This window comes from Rhopalosiphum maidis, chromosome 1 (genome assembly GCF_003676215.2).
Source record: "Rhopalosiphum maidis isolate BTI-1 chromosome 1, ASM367621v3, whole genome shotgun sequence".
Classification (NCBI taxonomy): Eukaryota; Metazoa; Arthropoda; class Insecta; order Hemiptera; family Aphididae; genus Rhopalosiphum; species Rhopalosiphum maidis.
The window spans coordinates 9,893,185-9,913,348 of record NC_040877.1 but is presented as its reverse complement, the minus strand read 5'-3'; the positions used below and the strand labels follow the sequence as shown (position 1 = coordinate 9,913,348).

The 20,164-nt window shown below is 33.7% G+C and overlaps 1 protein-coding gene across 2 annotated transcripts in view; it reads left to right on the top strand.

Moving 5' to 3' along the window:
* The window catches only part of LOC113547789 (discoidin domain-containing receptor 2-like), a 211,092-nt gene that overhangs the window by 21,675 nt on the left and 169,253 nt on the right, over nt 1–20,164 (top strand). The gene's annotated exons all lie outside the window — the stretch shown is intronic.

Below are 20,164 nucleotides of genomic sequence, written 5' to 3'. Positions count from 1 at the left end.
AGAAAAATCATTATTTCTTCTAACAATGTTTCCGTCTTTTCTTATGACCCTCCTCACCCCGGTGACCGCGTCCACAATATCAACAGTTGCCTCTTTTCGTCGTTGTCGCATGTATAGTCGTCGGCTCCTTCATCGTCTTCCTGTGCTGCAATGCCTTCGAAGCACAGTAATTTCGTGTCAGGCGACTATAGTAGTAGGAGGGGGATGTGCGGCATCGGCGAGGAAGGTATATGTATTGTCGGTGCGGAGGGACTGTGCGACCTACAGAATTTTCTGACGCGAGTGTGGAAATGGCGTTGAACGTTCATAAATCAACCCCGTCCCGAGAAAACCGTCAACACGGCTCACCCCGTCTGCCCGCGGTAGTATACTATTCCTTATTTTGTTTTTTTTCCATTTTAACTCGCTTCTACCCCCCTCCCCCTCACCGCGCATCTACCGCGGAGTGTTTCATTCTCGGGCGGGCGCAATCGTCTCTCTCCGATAAATCGTTTGCGCGCCAACGTACCGGATTCGGCGATGTTCGAATAACACTCGGCCAGATTGATATTACAACCGTTTGTACCGGCTGGCGCGGTGGTGGTGGGGTGGTTGTCTATGGGGGTAGTAGTGGATTGGAATTGTGGTGGTTGATGGGGATGGTGGTGGACGGGGGTGCGTGCGTACGGCCAATTAAATTTAGAGACTGACAGAGAGACCGCACGCGCGTAAGTCGGCAGTCTGAAACCGACGCTGACGGAACAAGAGAAGCGTTCACCCATGTCCTCAGAGGACACTGCAGACGCCAAATCCCGTTCTCGTTAGCGATTCTCTTTATAGAAATATATTATACGATAGCCAATTAAAAAAGTATATTATTTCAGGGTACAATAAAAATGTTCTACTCTTTTTTTTCTTTTCTTTCTTTTTTTTTTACTATTGTGTATAAATAGCTTAAGCGACTCAAAGGCTTTCGCGGCTGCAACTGCAACGAGGATAAAAGACTCCGTGCCGGATTGTTATGTTATTTCGAACAAATGACCTATTTCGTGTTTTCTCGTATATATACTATCTTTGCCTACAACACTACAATAAATAAACATATGTATATATATATATATATTTATTTTTTGTTTTGCTTTTGACACAAACCTTCCCGAGTACATCGATTGTTTAGTATAGGTACTCAATTAGTACTTAACCTCGACTATATTATAATAGCAGAATTATCGTTTCAACTGTGCTATTATTGAATATAGTTTATATAATATATATATATAATTTACACACCGAAGAAAATGTATAATAAAAACTTGTCGTTATTTTATCAGACTAATTATTGTGTAGCGTTCGTTGTTGGACTCTATGAAGCGACAACTCTTTTAGCGATGACAGTATTATTGTATTTTATTGTACATTTCATAATATTATGTCATGTCGAAACGCCAAAAACAATATGTAAATAATTTATACAATATTATATTATTACATTACTTCTGTATACATTTATTTAAACTCGCATGTGATCCAATATAGAACATGTATTTGATGCGAAAAATAATGAGTAAAAAAATTATAGATACACAGCGTTTTTACGAATAAAAAAATTGTTTAAAAGTGTATACATTTCTAAAATATAAAACCACATTTGATGAATAAAAATTATTTTTATTATTTGAAATAAGAAACAAATTAAAATAACGTTATGTCTCGTATCATTTGAAAATAAAAAATAGGGTTATAGTGACAAAGTTCCAAAGAAATCATATAATAGCGCCCCGGGGATGGGCAGAAAAGATATTTTCTTTTTAAATCGCCTTGCGAACGCAATTTCGTAGACGAATTTTTTCTTCCAACCCTCGTATAGGTAATACCTGCTACCAACTATACCCTCTAATACCATACGGACCCCTCACGCACATAAAACGACATCGAACGGACCAGGACAAACATAGATATGCGTACCTACATGCAATAAAGTAATTTTTTCACATTATACGTTGGTATTTTCAGTAGTTTTTTGCGTTTTAGAAAAAAAACACAAATCGCAATACTTATTTATTAATTTATTTTTATAGCTATGTTTTATTAATTATGGCACTGTGTTCGGAAACCAATTTACTACATAATTTACTTTTTCTGTTTGTAGTGATTTTTTATTTAATTTTCATAAATAATACGAATTTCAACAAAAATAAAATCCACCTTACTGACAATAAAATGTTACTACAACACAATAATACGCGTCATAAAAGACGTTGATCAAACTCCAAACGTATTCATTGTCAAAAAAAGGTTAATACATGTTACAGCGTCGGACAACCCTCAGAAATTCTGTCGGACGAGCTGGAGACCCGTCATAAGCGTCATTATACCCACATTTTATTCCTAAAAATGGAAACTTGGCGGACCGTTTAGATGTATAGTATGGAGTATGGAGACGTCGGCCATCCAACGGTTTTAAACACGGTAAAAAAAATATCGGAGTTCCAATATGTTCACGTATATATGTGAGCGAAAAGTTTTACACGGCACTCGAACACGACCTTTGTTTATTCCACTTTTGGTTTTCGTTCCGTCCGGTCGTCCCTTAAAAAGCCGCGAGTCCGTCAGTCCGTAAAAACGCGTTCTAGTGAACATTTTTTTTTTCATTTTTTTAAAACGTATTAACTCGAAGCTGTTGTACCGCTCACACTCCTCGCTAAACAATCAGTGTCAATTACAGGTAGACACCGTTTAGAGAATGATAATAATGACAAACACACATATATATTATATTATGTGTACCTGTTAAAAATATAATTATTATCACATGGCGGTAGAGCGCAGAGACATCACACAACTATAATAGCAGTACATTACATACCACCGTGCTATCCACCGACCGTGCATGGTGCATTAACACGATTAATGTACATCTTACCAATGCGTATCTACGGCATTAATTATACACATAGAAGGAATCTTTTAAAGATATTATGTTATATATTTTAACTCTTTTGGGAAATATTTTTTTTACATAATTTATTCATTTTATAATAATGTTTGAATTGATTTTTATTGATGATATTATTATAATATTTTTAAAATTATATTTTTACTTTTTTTCATCGTAATCTATATGGAATTTTTACATTTTTAGTTTTTACACGATGACACACTTTTTTAAATTTCATATCCAATACAGAATATGTTTTTGAAAATGTGAATAATATATAAAATTCAAATGTTGAATGAGTAATTGATTAATTATAAGTTAAAATAAGTTTAAGAAGTTTAAATTTAGCAATGGAGGAGTGGATAAACATTTTGCGAGGTACCCATGTGCTCTCATCAAAACTTTAAATACTTATTTAAAAACTATTTTATAATTAACTACTCATTTGAAATTTTCAGAAAATAAAATGAAAAAAAGCATGTCATCATTCAAAAAAGTAAAAACAAAAAAAAAATAATAACAGTAAAAAATAATAAAAATAAAGTTGTTTTTTAAAAGTATTTTATACCTACACAATTGTTTTGTGATATCTTTTGTATACGTGTCCACTGACCATATTACATACAATTCGAATATCCCCACAGCGACCATGAATGAATTGTTTCGATAAATTTTCTACGTACGTATTTTCTTAGTTTTTATGTTATTTTTGTCGGAAAATGGTATTTTACCTCGTCATAATACATTTTATCGCAATTGTCATTCTAAATACGTATACGTATTTTAGAATTATTATAGTTTTTATTTACAAACATATTTACAGTTTTGACAACGTTTTCCGTTTGGTATAACAATAATTTTCTACTCGTCTAAACTTTAATAGTACTTATATAAATAAAACAAAACTACAATATATACTAATAAAAAGTACTTCAAACTATGTACGAGCCGCGTACTACTGATGAACACAAAAATTGAGTTGTTGGTCGTTTAATGGTTACGACGATTGTTCGCTTGTCAAGAATTTAAATAATAAATATATGCATAGTATGATGACACGTCGATCTCGTCGTTGTTTTTCGTATTGTCGTCTCGTTACACTTTCAAATCAATATATTATGAGTACGTATACTAAATCGTTGTTCGTTGTTCGTATTTCATTCAGACGTGCTATAGATATATTACGGTTATCATATAATACAATATACAGCGTCATTTTCCACGCCTTATAATCGGCTTTGATGGCGCTGTATTCCGCGGCGCCAATTTAATGTTGCCGAAACAACATTTGATTACTCTGTAGTTTTAATGGCGTAATAATAATATAATGCAATGATACCATCTAAATATATTATGTGCGAAACGTGTTTATTTGTAACTATTGCGTCGAGCTCGGGCTGGGCGTTTAATATTTTGACGTCCCGTGTACACGATAACAATAATATTATATTAACATAATTATATCGCACAACGGTTATCGCCAAAATCGTTTTCGTACAGCGCCCTAGTTCGATTTTTGGAAGACTTTAGTATAAATAAAATTGACCACCTAAAACACCATCACCTGCATCACACCGCACCAGCTACTTAACGATTCATCGTACGTTTTTGAAATAAAGACCGAAAAACTTTGACGGTTTAAATTAAATTTCATTGAATTAGTACATTTACCGCGCTTCCGCGTCACGGCGCGCGAGCGAGCGTACGAACTGGTGCGATATTTCTCGTGCCGTCTCTTCGCCGACTGTCGTAATAATAATGATAATTTAAATTATGCTAATACGATTTTTAAGTAAAAATCTCGTTCCATCTGTCTATTCGTGTATTTTCGGCATATATGTCTTGATACGATTTGAATCATTCATTCAACATTTACACTATATAAACGAGTACCGTCTTGTATATATAATTGTATTTTTTTTTAAAACTTTTCAAACAATATTATAATATACGAATCGATTACACCATGCAAAATTATTTTTGCAAAATCGTGATACTCGAGATTTTGAATTTAAAAAAAAAATGAAGACGTACAAATCCACCGTGATAAATATGATAAGAATTTGATTTGATTTTGTCAAAAAAATGGAAAAATTATTGTGAATTTTTGAAATAACAACAATTCACGACAAATAAAGCGAAATGCATGACAATAGCTTTTCGGAGATCATCCTTTTCGTTTTCGTCGAATTCTCGTCCAAGTTGTAAGCCATTATTAACCTGTTAGTAACCGTAAGTATATATCTATGTATATTTTCTAGGTATAGTCCTATACAATTGCAGACTTCAACAGCGACCACCACAACCGTTACCACTACCGTCACTGCTGCTACCACCACTACTACAACAACTACTTACTACTACAACTACTGTTAGTGCTAATAATATTGTAAACCTAAGCAAAACATCGTAGGGGGTAAATGGTTTCTTGCGAGAACGGCACAAATGCAAATCATCCCGTCGTGTGCGCCGCCGTTTCGCTCATAAATATGTATGATATGTATACGTACATAATTTTAAGCCGAGTGTACTAAATTTCCAATAGCGGTCATTTAGATGGTAATTATACTTAACCATTTCTGACCTTTTGTCAAAAGCCGTTTTGTTTACTCTCGCGAGTGTTCGAACATCAAAATTATACGTCGTTTGGCCTGTGCGTTGAAGAATAAACGACGATTAAAAGTTCGCGTTTTAAATTTGTCACGACAACACAGCGGCCGTTGAACCGAACGTTTCACTTGAACTTTCACTGAAAAACAATCTATACTATATAATATTGTCTATATCGTATATATACTACGAACGAACGAACAATTATATTTCATTTCTCCGGTCAGCTTAACTCCTGCCACATTTTCATTACATTACATTTTTCGTCTTAATTCAATACTTGAACTTTTCAACTCTGAAAGCGTGTCCTTTCATATATCTAACACAATACTTTCAAAAATCTTGTTCTTTGCCAATTTCATTAATTTATTATTTCACCATCATATAAACCGTTATTTGTTTTTGTACGCAAAAAAATTGACTTCGACACATATAATTATATACCAATATATACACACTATGATAAAATTATAAGTGTGTATATGTGATAAACTGTGAGTTATAACTAATGTCTTTTATCAAAATAAAATAAATTTTCGATTAGTGATTACACAAAATGTCGTTTCTAATTAGTTACCAGTAAAGCCGTTAAAATCGTCGTCAGATGTGGTGATTTATTGTACTGCGATATAGTTTGTTCGTACAATTTGTAGTGATGGTTTTCGATAAGAAAAACCAAAAACGAAACAATCACGTACCGACGAAATTAAAATACCCACACAAGTTTGTTGTATATGGAACGTACGGATAACCGTACGGGATGCAGTAATAATGGAACTGGATAGTTTTGATCGCAAGACGGATCTCGCTGTTGTTCGGCAATCTGTTTCGTCAGCGTAAAATCGTATAATATACTTTTCGGGTGGGTGAAAAAAATAAATAAAATCCTCTCGTTATATTTTAAATAAATACAACTCGAACCTCGATCTCGCCGTCCCCGGTGTAACCGAAATATAATTATTACGGAGTCATTATTAATTAATAGAATCGCGTTTTTCGCACCCTTTGGCCGACCTACTTAAAAGGCTCCGGAGGCCATTACGCGCGCGCGTGTGTGTGTATATATATATATATATATATTATATTATAGCCCATTGGTGAAATCGTTTTCGGGTAATTACAATACAGCCGAAAAGGGTCCGGAAAACATAGTTACAGACGGGCGAGGTATATACGGCGGAAAGAAAAAAATAAAAGAGAATGAGAGCGAGTGAGAAAGAGAGAAACATACCACACAGTTCAGACACTGCTGACGGGCGTACAATATTACTTAATGATATATTGCATTTGTTCATCGAGTTTATTTATGCATGTATACAGTAAACCTTTTACGCGAAAGCAAACGGAGATCGCAATCAAAGTGCCCTATGGGAGTATAAACATGCGCGCGTGTACAATTCAAATCGATCCGAAATTTGTTCCCGCGGAGTAAATATAATATTTTCTGCCTATATTTTATGTATTTTGAAAATAACTCCACCGCATGTCGTTAAACCCTCTGCATGCGGTGTCTATCCACCGCTGCGCTACGCGGTACACTAACAGCGTCATCGTAAAACAATGAAACGGACCGCATTTGTTGCGCATCAGACGCACTACGGCGCGCCGTTTTTATATTGAAATCTGGCAGTTTCAAAACAGAAGAAAAACGTCCGGGATATTTATTTAAAAAAAAAAAAATCGCGAAAAAAACTAAGATAATCAACGCAAAAGAATCAATGCGCTGTGATAACCGCATGGTCCAGAATAACACTATATAGATAGTATTGATTGTATCTCTATTGCATGATCTTTAAAGTTCTTCAAATGCACATCAGATCACATGCTCCATTCTTAATTCCAACCTACACCGAAACGAACTCACTTTTTTTTCTCTTAAAAGTATTTTTAGTTATCGTTCTGTATTCTTTTTTATTGTACATTTTCTACTATTTTTCAATTAAAAAAACATACATTTTGACTTAAATGTAAAAAGGTAATACCCATTAAAATATAAATAAATAAATTATATACCTATATATACCAAACCAGCAATTATTCTTATTCCAACGAGCGAATGAATACTGCATTATGTTCCATTATACTCCATATACTACAATCTATTCTGTATAATATAATTATAATGTTGTATAAAATGTTACTATAAGGATAACAATAACTCGTATGTGGATGACGCGATTACAATAATACACTATGTGTACTTTTTTTTTATGGCCGATGGAGAGCAAAAAGAGCGTGTCCGTGATAAAAGTTTATAAACTTTAAAACAATTTTACTAAAATTAATAACATTTTTAGTTTATAATTATATTTTAACCATAGTCTTTAGTAATTTAAAACACAACCTTCATAATTACTGTAAAATATATATTATACACATATATATATATATATTTACCAATTTACAAGGAAGCGTAACAGGACGCACTCTGTTCTTGTATAGGACGAGAGTATAATTATTCGTTTGATGCGTTGCTCTTGTAACATAATTGTAAGCACCGGACTTAATATTATATTAATAACGTCCTTAAAGGTTATAATAATTCATAAAATATTAAAATGTTATACGTAGGCGCAGCTATATAAAGTATTAAATATCACTATGTGAGTTTACAATACTTTACAAACGGTGGGATTATACTAAGTTAACTTTAAAATATACTTGAAATCATACCTAGTAGTTAAAACAAGAATAAAATATGTTTTAAATTTGTATTACAAATATTCATAATTTCGTAGCGGAGTAATCAACAAAGTTTACTTGTACAGTTTTACTGTAGACTTTTATGTTATTATATATACTTATTTTAAATCTACTGCAGTGTATTACTTTTTGAATATTAAATTTGGTCGCAAGAGCGACTTTTTCTTGTTAAAAGATCTTAAGTGTATTAGTTATTTGAACAAACAACAAATAAAATATATAAATAATGTCGTTAAAAAAAAATTATATTTCAAACTGAGATTGGATTGAATTTGGTTAGTCGTAAGGTTTTTCCTTCTTCTACATGTCCATTTTCAAACTCTGTATATTATAGTCTTGTCTTGACGTACCTTCTTTGAATTTCTTCATTTATAATATTATATAACCCAAGAGTTAATAATTACTTTATATATTATATATAGGTTTAGTGCACAACTCTAACAAAATGGTTTAATAAACTTTTATTTGAAGAATAAAAAAGTACTGTGCCAAAACCAGATGAATTCATTTTATTTATAAAAATTATTTTCTCTCTTATCATCTTTTTTTCTTTGTGAAGGGCGTAGTTTCTCCCTCAAGGCTATATTCCTTACCTACTTACTAACTCGCTTACTCATTTACTTACTTACTTGTTTTATTTATTTATTTACATTTGAATATTATGCACTTTCTATGTTATATTATATATACAATAAATCTCTGTAGATAATTCACAAAAAAATCGTTCTAGGTACAATATATTTTATTAAATATGTATTTGTGTCTATTTAACCTAATTGTACGTGTAAACGCGCGTTTAAAAATTATTGTAAAAGCGCATCTGTATCTATGTATATCAAGGCCGTAGCCAGAGGGGTTTATAGTATAAATATGTTATATTATACAAGTTTTAAATATAATAAGCATTTAAACCTAGTCAATCATATTTCGAGAAAAAATTTCTGGGGGGGTCTGAACCCTGAACCTCCCCCTGGCCACGCCCTGAATGTACATTGTATATAGATTGTCGACTATGCGAATAGTGAACGTGGCTTACACGTATTATGTCACGGTACGCGGTTATCCGATCCAAAATTGTCCTCTACAAATTTTCAAAAAAAAAAAATGTCATTTAAAAATAAATCGCAATGATAATAACGTGTTGGTAAAAAAAAAAAAAAAACTCGACAGTACGTGCGCGATGATGGAAATTGCGATTCGCGTACTCCGGGGGTGATTCGATAGTTATATTTTTGCTCGCGGAATAAATTAAACATGTATGGGCAACGAAAAAAAAAATAAAATGCGAACTGTGTATTGCGGTACTTAGGCGGCGGGAGCGAGGCCGTTGTCCAGCCCCCGTGGTCGTTGGTTATAAATGTGTAGGCACAGAAACTATGGACGAGAAAAGGGCGTCGCTGTGCAATGGTATAGTTTTCCCCGCACACGGCCGTATTTTTTTCTTCGTTCTCCTTTCGTTTTTCCTCCGTTCGCGGCTGCTGCAACAGTGTGATGGGACATCGCGTGTTATTATATTATTATTATTATTATTATTATTATTATTATTGCGAACGGGCGCGCGCGCACAATAACATATGACTGCGCTGAACTTTGAACCCCCCACCCGTCCGCCGCCGGTTATTAGCATAAAGGCTTCGCGCGTATTACTTGTCACCGAATTTGATTTATCCGCCGCCGAGTGTCACGCGTGTGTGTGCATATATACAACACGCCCGCGTATACACATACGATATTATTATGATATATTATATTATTATGTATAGTATCGATGGCCGGCCGGTCCGGCGCGGAGACGGCGATGAATAATAATAATAAAAAATTGATTGTTTATTCAAAAGTCCTCCCGTCCCCAACGACGCGTACACCGTTGCGTTTTGTTTGTTTTATTACACCCCTGGGTGCCGGCGGCGGCGGCGGCGGCGGCGGCCTAGGCGGTTAGGCGACTGGTGCGTATAGTATAATTTTATTTCCCTGCAGCGTATATTACAATAATAATATAATCTCCGCCCGCGCGCAACAACTCACAGATGACCGGAGAGGTTATGACCTGCTGCAGGCCGCCTCAGACCGTACTGTGTGTATACACGTTTTATGCTGCTATAATAATATTAGCGCGTAATGTATACCGATACGCTATACAGAGCGATCACGGCCGAGATGCGTTTTGGATCATTTTGTTCGACGACAAATCACGCGGTTCCTGCTATTGGCACGTCGCCTCACCGCCGAATAATTATTTCGCACTGATATAATAATAGTTTCTTTTTTTTTTTTTTTTTTTTAACAATAAATGAAACTTAATATATTTCTTTGGGTGTGTCAACAAAAAATAAATAAATAAATATCAAAACGGAAAACTAACTTAATAAGTGTTAAGACACACAGAGTTTTAGAAAGTCTTTACTGGTCTACACGTTCAAAATGATTATTTTTTAAACTGTACTTAAATACTTAATTATAACACCCAAGTTCCAATGTCTACATAATCTTATTATTATTATTATTTATTTGTACACGTCCTTTAATAGTTCTGTGAATTAAATCTTGTCATAAATTATAACAAAATTTACTCGTGTCTATTGACAATATTAATTATTATTTATTGCTCATTAGTCATCACCATCACGCGACATCGTTATTTCATTTTTATATTGATGGCGTCAATAATAATACTGTAATTCCGTATTCTACACATCAGGGTTTTAATTAAATTACAAACAGTAGTTACGTCCTTCAATTTTTTTTAAATTAACGGTTCTCCGTCGAAATCTCAGTGCAATAGTTATTATACATTTATGATATTAATTTTCGTACACGGATCAAAGTCAAAGTGACAGACGTTTTACATTATATTATTATTGTACATCATGTGGTTCTTTTATCAGTCGTTTAGCAATGCAATATTATCGGAACGCTGCGCTAGTTTGCTATTTACGTTTGGGGCGTTTAATTGGAATCCTATTATTATTACCTACATAGGTAGTGAAATACTGCAAGTGAATCTAGAGCGTCAATCAACATCAACATCAATGTCATCGAAATACCGCGTAAGCTCGGCCCATGTACGAACGACAGTTCCAAGAATTTAATCAAAGACCCCGTGCGAATGCCGTTTTCAGAAAGAAAAACCGTTTATATATTGTACTCGGGCGAGGGTTTATCGGTTTATTACGTCATGTTACATCCTGGTGTATATCCTTCCGTTTCACAGAATACAATAATGTTTTACGTTCGCCCGCGAGTATTTTGGCGATTACTGCGGCCGAGATACGATACGCCACGATAAATGAATTACAAGTCGTTACAGCGGACGATGAGATTAGGTCGGGTCATTAGCAGGTTTTAACGTTTACTTCCGCGGCCGATCTGCGCCGTTGTCGTCGTCGTCTCGATGCCAAATAATAATACGCCGTGTTATTATATTATGTACGACGACCGTTGCAGTCGACCGACGGTCGTCGCGTGAAGGATGCCCGCTGCCCGCGGGCGTGGATATTCTTGAGACGCATACCGTCATAAATCCAAATGCGTATATATATGTGTGTGTGTGTGTGTGTGTGTGTACAACCGGGTTGGCGCTTTACGAGGTAGTGGGAAAACGTACGTACCCCGCCCACATCGTGAAACAATATATAAATACGATTCCGGTCACGTGTTCACACTACTATATAGCTACGCTGCGGAATGGCGGCGGCGACGATCCCGTGTGTATATACGTCATGTACCTAAATCATTATAACCCGTCGCCACCGCGGATATATACATATACATGGCGTATAATAATATATACGTATCTGACCCCACAACTGCAACTACAGCATTCAATCTCTATATATTATACATGATATTACGCGCAACACGCCCGTCGAAAAGTACGAATTTATGTATATACATATTTAACAACATGGCAATTTATATATAGCTGTTGTAATTAAACCAGCACAATATCACGAAACCCACTGCAGAATTTCAGCATACCATATAATTATTATTATTATTGCGTCGACTTACACGAATTCTGAATTCGCTGCAACATCGAGGGTGAGTCTATTTCGGTATAGGTAATATGATGACGTCTACAACATGCCTTTGCGGCACATCTCTGTCGGTGTGTGCGGGTTTGGAAATTCGGGACAGAGGTATTTGCGAGCTTAGACTCGCCGTCGGATTCTCGCAGTCACAATGGCTTTACTATAAGTGAATTTTTAAAAAATTGTTTTTCTACTTGTAGATTTTGGAGTTTTAAACGATCCGTCGTTAAAAATCTAACAGATGCCACTGCCAGTATAGTGACGCTACTAGAATATATTAAAATATTTTTAAGAGTAAATCACTTAAAAGCTGTTCGTCATGATTCCGTATCGTCACTGACTTCGTTCAGCTGACCAAGTGTATATATGTGGAACTATTGTATTTATTTTCTGATTATTGAACGTTAACGCGTTAACAAATATAAGAAGAAATTCAAAGGAAAATCTTCATGTAACGTGAAAAAATAAATCCACGTATTTGTTTTTTGTACGGCCCAAAAGAATAGTATTAAAAATCAGACATAATAAAACGATTATTGTAAAACAAATGTCTCCGCTTTGAATGCAAAACAGAATCTTACTCATAACCAGTGCGTGAAAAAAGATAAATGAAGAATAAATAAAACGTTTCATTGTGAATACGGTTGTGGAAAAAATAATCGATCCTCCGTCATGAATTTTTTATCTTTTATTTTAAATAAATAAACATAAAATATGTAGGTATTCGAATCTTATATGAAAACGCATGATAATATCTGTGGACAAGACGATTTACAGTGACCCTTTTCGTTAAACCTTTGGCTTTTATATTTTGCATTATCTGGGTACGACATGAATAAACTTCATGGCCTCTGAATATAATATAATATAATACATAATATAAATACCAGGAACTGTTCGTATTTAATATTAACTATTGTTAAACTCTAGAATGTATTACTAGGTTGTATTATAAAAAAAAAAAAACGTTATAATAAATTAAATAAATATTTATATTAAAAGGCATAATACGTATTAGTCAATAAAAAGTATAATTGTGCTGAAATTTTCTGAAAAATATTTTTACAATTTAAAACGCAATTCCCTGGAATATCGGAAATATCTCTTAATACAATCACGTAACCACAAGTACAGTATATATATATATATTTATATTGTATATACATTGAAAATGTTTTCTGCTCATACAGCTTGTTTGAGTTGTGTTGTATAAATATAGTAATCCTATAAGAAGACTTCCTATATGTATATACCTACTGTACAAAAGATTATCTTTCCTTTTAAACAAGTGCTCTTTTGCTTCCTATAACTCGAAAATTGTCGTACTTAGGAGAATACCTGTAGACCATATACCTACTCATACACTGCAGAGGATTACCATCCTTTTGTTTACCTTACTATTTCTTAGTGCGTTATTCAACGGTTTCCCTTTCAATTTAATAACTCTTATTTACTCTCTTAGTTAATGCGATTATTGCGTTGTATAGACAAAGATATTCTGAACTTACCTATAATTTCACACATGAAAATTTTGAGTTGCGTTAGATTTATTTTATTCACTATACAAGCTCACTAATAGCACTAAGTGTTACACTAACACGCGTACATCGAAATGCGTGCATAATGCGCTTCAAACATTATAGCTAAAATTAGCATTTGACGTTCACTCTGAAAATGGAAAAAGAATATATTAATATATATATAATATGTACATTTAAAAACAGTCATATATTTGCATGCTTATACTTTAAATGTTATATGTAAGAGAAAAACTTAAACGATACTCATTTATAATATATTATAGTTCAAAAGAATATTATATTCGATTACAAATTGTAATAGTTAGTTACACGATGTAATATAAATAAATATATATTATGTATATAGGTATTTGTTGTATGGAAAAGCAGATAATACGTATATATATTTACAGGCAGAATAACATAGACTATTTAATATGGAAATATACTTTGCATTATATGCCCATAAAGAGTTAGGTATCTTCAAACATTTTTAAGTAAATTGTTTTGAATTGTTGAATTATTCACGTAACATATTATAATTAATCTATTTTTTTATTATACTTATTGGTGAATTTTCAAAATTAGTACTGTTTTAAATTACTCATCGTTACAGATCTGCTATAGAATATGCTAATTCTAATAAAAAATAATGGTCTGACTCAGTCATATTAATTTTTATTGATATTATAACATTATTTTTTTTTTCTAAATGTAATTATGCCCATATAGGGTAAGAAACATTCTCCATTAAGTATCAAACGGGCGAAAAAAAAATAGGACGACGTGAGTTGATACATCAAAAAAAAAAAAAAAAAAATGTTAAAGAAATATCGTTTGAAAATTATTTAAATAACTAATGGGCCAATGGTTGATTTTAAATAATTTTAATATACGTTAAAAATACGGATATATAGTATAAACCATGTGTACCACAACCGTGTTCAGGATACATATCTATCGCTGTTTACATCGAATGACGTTATCAAAATAATATTGTATATGATATATATTATAGTTGGAAATGCTTATAGCTCGCTGCAGGATCACCAGGAGGACGTAATACGAAGTAACTATACAGACACAATAGTATATTTTTATAGACGGTGTGGCAATGATGCGAGAGTGGTGTAAAGGAATAATAATTTATCGGCAGTGGAAATATTTGGGGAGAGTTTTTCTTCTCGCGATATAATATCATAATATATCTTTTTAATATCATAATATCACAAATCCTCTACGCAGAGGAACGTTCGTTACAACGAAACAACTGCACCCGCACCGACCACCGACGGCATTATATAATACGCGCTTTTAAGCACGCAGTATAATAATAATATAGCTATATCTACGGATCTCATTATATTTACGAACATATAATATTTATAATATTGTCGTAATGTAATATGTATGCAAGAAAGCATTACGAAGATTTGACGTAATATTTCAAATGTGTGATTTCGATATAAAAACATCGAGTCGACGCGCGATGCGCCCTTTATATATATATATATATATATATATAATATGGTGAAAACGTATTGTGTAATGGTTTTACGACGTTTATTGTCCGCGCGATGAATAACTTTGTCGTCGTCGTCGTCTTCGTCTTCGCGTATATGTATTTCCGACCGGCGAGATTTCATAAATAATAGGGTTGAGATTCAAACGCGTTATATAATGCGATGTGGGTTTTCTGCAAAACTTTTCTCATAGGTAATCCACCCCTGTATTTACGAGATCGTCACCACGCCACCCGTCCGCCAGCCCAACCATCCGTACACCACAACTTATACCAACACGCCGAAATATTGGATTACGGCGCACGTCGTCGCAGATCCGGAGCAATATGTCGTCGGTCGCCGCAAAAGGACGTTTTATTTATTCGTTTTGTATATTATTATTATTATTATTATTATTATTATTATTAATATATCACGTGTGCGGTTTCCATCACTGTTTACGGCTACCCCACTCATATATACCCGCCAACATCACTGCACACATCGCCGTCCGCGCCGATAATGCCTCTCCGTCGAAAAACGTTATTATTTGATAACAATGAAAAAAAAACCCCCACGAAAGCCACGAGAGCCATTGATATGCCGGTATACTCGATGTTAACCCTCGCAAATGCATATATATATATGTAATATTTACGTGGGTTTGTGTGTGTGTGTGTGCTTGCTGGGATCTGACGAAAAGACACACTCGAGATAGGTCGAACGCGTCCCCTGCACACCGCGACGCGTGCACGCGGGGGCGCGGGCGAAGGTATTAACGGGATGATTTTGACAAATTGAATTCCGCCGTTTGACAGGTTCTTTTTATTTGTACCCCGTGCGAGGGAGTAGTAACGAGAGAAAGCAGAAAATCAATGACACCGACGTGCGTGCACGGCAGTGTTTACGCGCACCGCCGGCGGTGGTATACGCATGCACATATATATATATACACCACCTATACCTACCACACGCATATACGTTATATATATATATTGTATATACGGCGGTACAATATGTAGTGTAGCCGCGCCGAGACCTATATGTGTTCGACGTGCACAGCTCGCGCACAATATACGCACTGTATATATAATTTATAATATTGTGTTTACAAATATTATCTGCTGCATTTTAATATGGCTAGGCCCGTCGACGGTGATGCAGTGTGCACCGTACGCGATGACGTTTTGCAGCTCGTCGGTGTCGTCTCGCGAACCCATCGCCAAATGCGGCGAGGTAGATATTTTCAAAACCGTGGGCGGAAAAAAAATGTTCATCAAACCATGTATGTGTAAGACGAGTAATAGATATTGTGGACGGTTTTAAATTATTGTATTCTTCAATGCTTAATGATAATGTGCTGAAAATTCTGATTGCAACAAAAAATAGTTAGAAACTTAGAAACATTAGAAGATCGTTTAAATTATCAAGACGTTTGTGAAATAATAAATTATCCATATTCTATAACGTTATTGTACTATGATTATTTATGCTGCATACATATTATATACCAAGATGATGCATTTTGCTGTCAGATGCTTTTTCACCACTTGTATTTCTTCACTCTTTGTTTTTCTTTAGTTTATTTTATATTAATTATTATTATTACAATGAGTAATATTAATGAAATACTAATGGCGATTTTTTTTATTTTTTCGTTTTTAATTACTTTATGAATATTGTCTTTTCTTTTTGTACTCCCATTTTCGCCTTAGGCGCCTTACTCACTCCCCCCACCTGTTACTCGCCCCCTATCTACCTACGAACTTCTGAAAATGTTTGTCCGATAAGCGCGTTATGTTCATTATATCTTACACACATCACACATAATATATCATGTTAACTATAGAGTTGAGAATATATCAAAACGACTCTTTGAGAAAGTCACTATATAGTTATTGAGATAAAAGACAAATTTTAGAAAATCGTGACGTACCGAAAGACGGAATTTTAAATTCAAAGTAGACTCTAATGTATGTATCTACTACTACTATTTATGTTTATTTTATTTTATAAAATATTATACAAAATAAGAATATTAATATTTATAAATATTTATACGTTTTACTTCGGGATTGTTTAAAATAAATTCTTCCAGATAGTGTCTTTCCAAAATCTACTGAAGTATAAGCTTTTTCTGAATGCCTACTGCTTTCTTGAGTCATGTGCATTATTACAAATTTGACAAATTAAATTTAAAATCAACAATACTCGCCTAACTTACAATTATCTAATTTGAAATAAAATCCCTGCACTTTGTGTAAAGTGACAATAATAGTTGAACACGTCTTTACAGTATATCATAGATAGTAGTGACGTACACTCAAACCTACACGGAGCCATAGACCGTGATATATCGAAAAACTTATTTTCTTCCTTAAAGATACGGGACTAGATAAAGAAATTCAATAATTACAATTGAGTAATATCTTTTATCTATTCTATTGCAAAACATGTATAGACAAAACAAATATATTAATAGCCTTTGTTACTGAAGTTGTATAAAATCAATGAAAATAATAATAATAAAAACATATTATTATATATGCAATCTATTTATATATAGACATATATATATTGTATACGTATAAGAAAAATATAATAACATTACGGTACTGTAAGCTAAAAATAAATAAAGTAAGTATCTATTACCGTTTCAACATTCATATCCCAGTTTGCAATTTTGTGTGATACATTTTTACTGGAGTGATTTTTTGTATTAAGTGTATAAAAAGTTATATTTTGCATTCAAATCTACAAATAAAAATGTTATTCAACAATATTTTTGTCACGTGTTTAATATTTTCCAATTTAAAATATTGTGGGTGATAAATTATTCAAGAACAAACATGAGCACCAACTTAGATTTGATCACTCATAAAAAAAAACATCATTATTAAAAACTAGTGAACTTATTCTGCTATAAGTTTGGATATATCGGTATTGTCATTATTGAGTAGGTCACTGTATTATTGTAATGGATGCATTGCATTCAATCAAAAGACTGAGCTGCGTGTTAGTCGATGTAGTATACGAAGAAATAGCAATACTCGTAAAGTGACCACTAAAAAAAAATACTCATTAGATAACATTTTCTACTGGAAAAGTAGTATACACCGCACACAAAATAGATTCAGTCCTCAGATAAAAAGGATGTTCTCAAAAAGAAAAAAAAATAATAAAATTAACATCATTGTAGGACTGTAAAACAACTAGCTCCCACGCTACACTTAGAATCTAAAAAATTCCATCTTATTTATATTTGTTAATGACGAAAAATAATTTTTGCGATTTAGTTAATCGTGGGATTATTATGTCTCGAATTAAAAATTCGAAAAATATCGTTTATAAAATAAATACGTTTATTAGGTTTTTATATGTGTGTACGAGAGATGAACGAGATCAACTCAGAGCTAAAGGCACTTACCCACATACATATCACGCGATAGTAAATTATATCTTAAGATATATGTTATATACTGCGGTGCTAGTACCTATATTATTTAGGAGTGCAGAGTAGATTATTATTATTATTATTATTATTATTTTGGAAATGAAGAATAATGCTGTCATGTTTTCTGGCAAAAGAACTTTTGTGTTGGGCGGGTTTTTTTTTCATTTATCACTACGCGGTACTGTATAAGGAAAAGGGAGCGGCTATGTGCGAAACGAGACTAGAAAGTTTGTGCGGCCGCAAAAACAACCGATGTCATGGGTAAAATGTTTTGATGAGTAATACACGAATAGCTGCGGCGGAGGACTCGCGGTGATGGGTGTGTGTGGGTATATATGTATACGCGTCGGACGGGACGAGTGGTGTCGGAGAGGAGTAAAACGCTACGCAACTTTTTTCATTTAAATTTCACTCAGCAGTAGTGCTCTACGTGAACATCAAAATATTTTTTATACAAAAGTTCTCATACCTTCCCCTTTATTAGACAACATAAAATAATAATAGCAACAACTACGATAATATAACGATATACGTATATATACGATTTTAGTGCGGAGCGCAATTTGCCCCGAATCGATTATAACATTATGCGTATTATATTATTATTATTATGTTTCAAACCAGTGAGCTGGCCGTATCATAACGAACGTCTTCGAGATCATTCGGCTTAATACCTCCGCACAGTGTCGAGACTTGTCTAGATAAGAGTTATATTGCAGCCGTATAATGGGCGTACGATCATAAAAGTATAACCTCTTCCGAGTGCCGTTCGATGAACAACACTGATATCTATAAAAAATAAAAAAGTACCCATAAACTTATACACAATAATTATTAAATCTAAAACGAATTAAACGCGCGTACTCGCCGAGTCCCGTCACTGATGTATAGTTTTGTTAAACATTATTATTTGTTTATTTGTTCATTTATGTGTATGAAATATAGACAAAGTGATGATAATAGATGATTTGTAAGGAGCGGGCAGCGATTGAATTATTGAAAAAGTAATTTACCATACGTTTAATCGCGATATAATACAATATAAATGAGCGAACAGAGAAATAGTAATATTAACTATTATAGTTTAATAGGTATTTAATTTTTTTATCTATTCGTTATCGCACAACGGGCTCCCGAACTCTTCGTTGAAAGCTTTGGGCGTTCTTGTGCAATACGTGCTATACTTTGGTTGGGGTTGATGCAGTTGCAGTTTGGATTATGAACGAACCCACTGGTGCATATGAGTGTATTATGGTACGTTTCTATAATGTCCTGTTCGAATTCGATTTAAAGTTTTAAAGTGAACTATCTTTTATAATCTTCCAAAGGAGGCTGTGTCCGGATGGTTTGCTCGTGGGATCCACGATGAGATTTAAATTTCTAATATAATATTATTAGACTTTATAAAAATGTTTTTTTCTTAACAT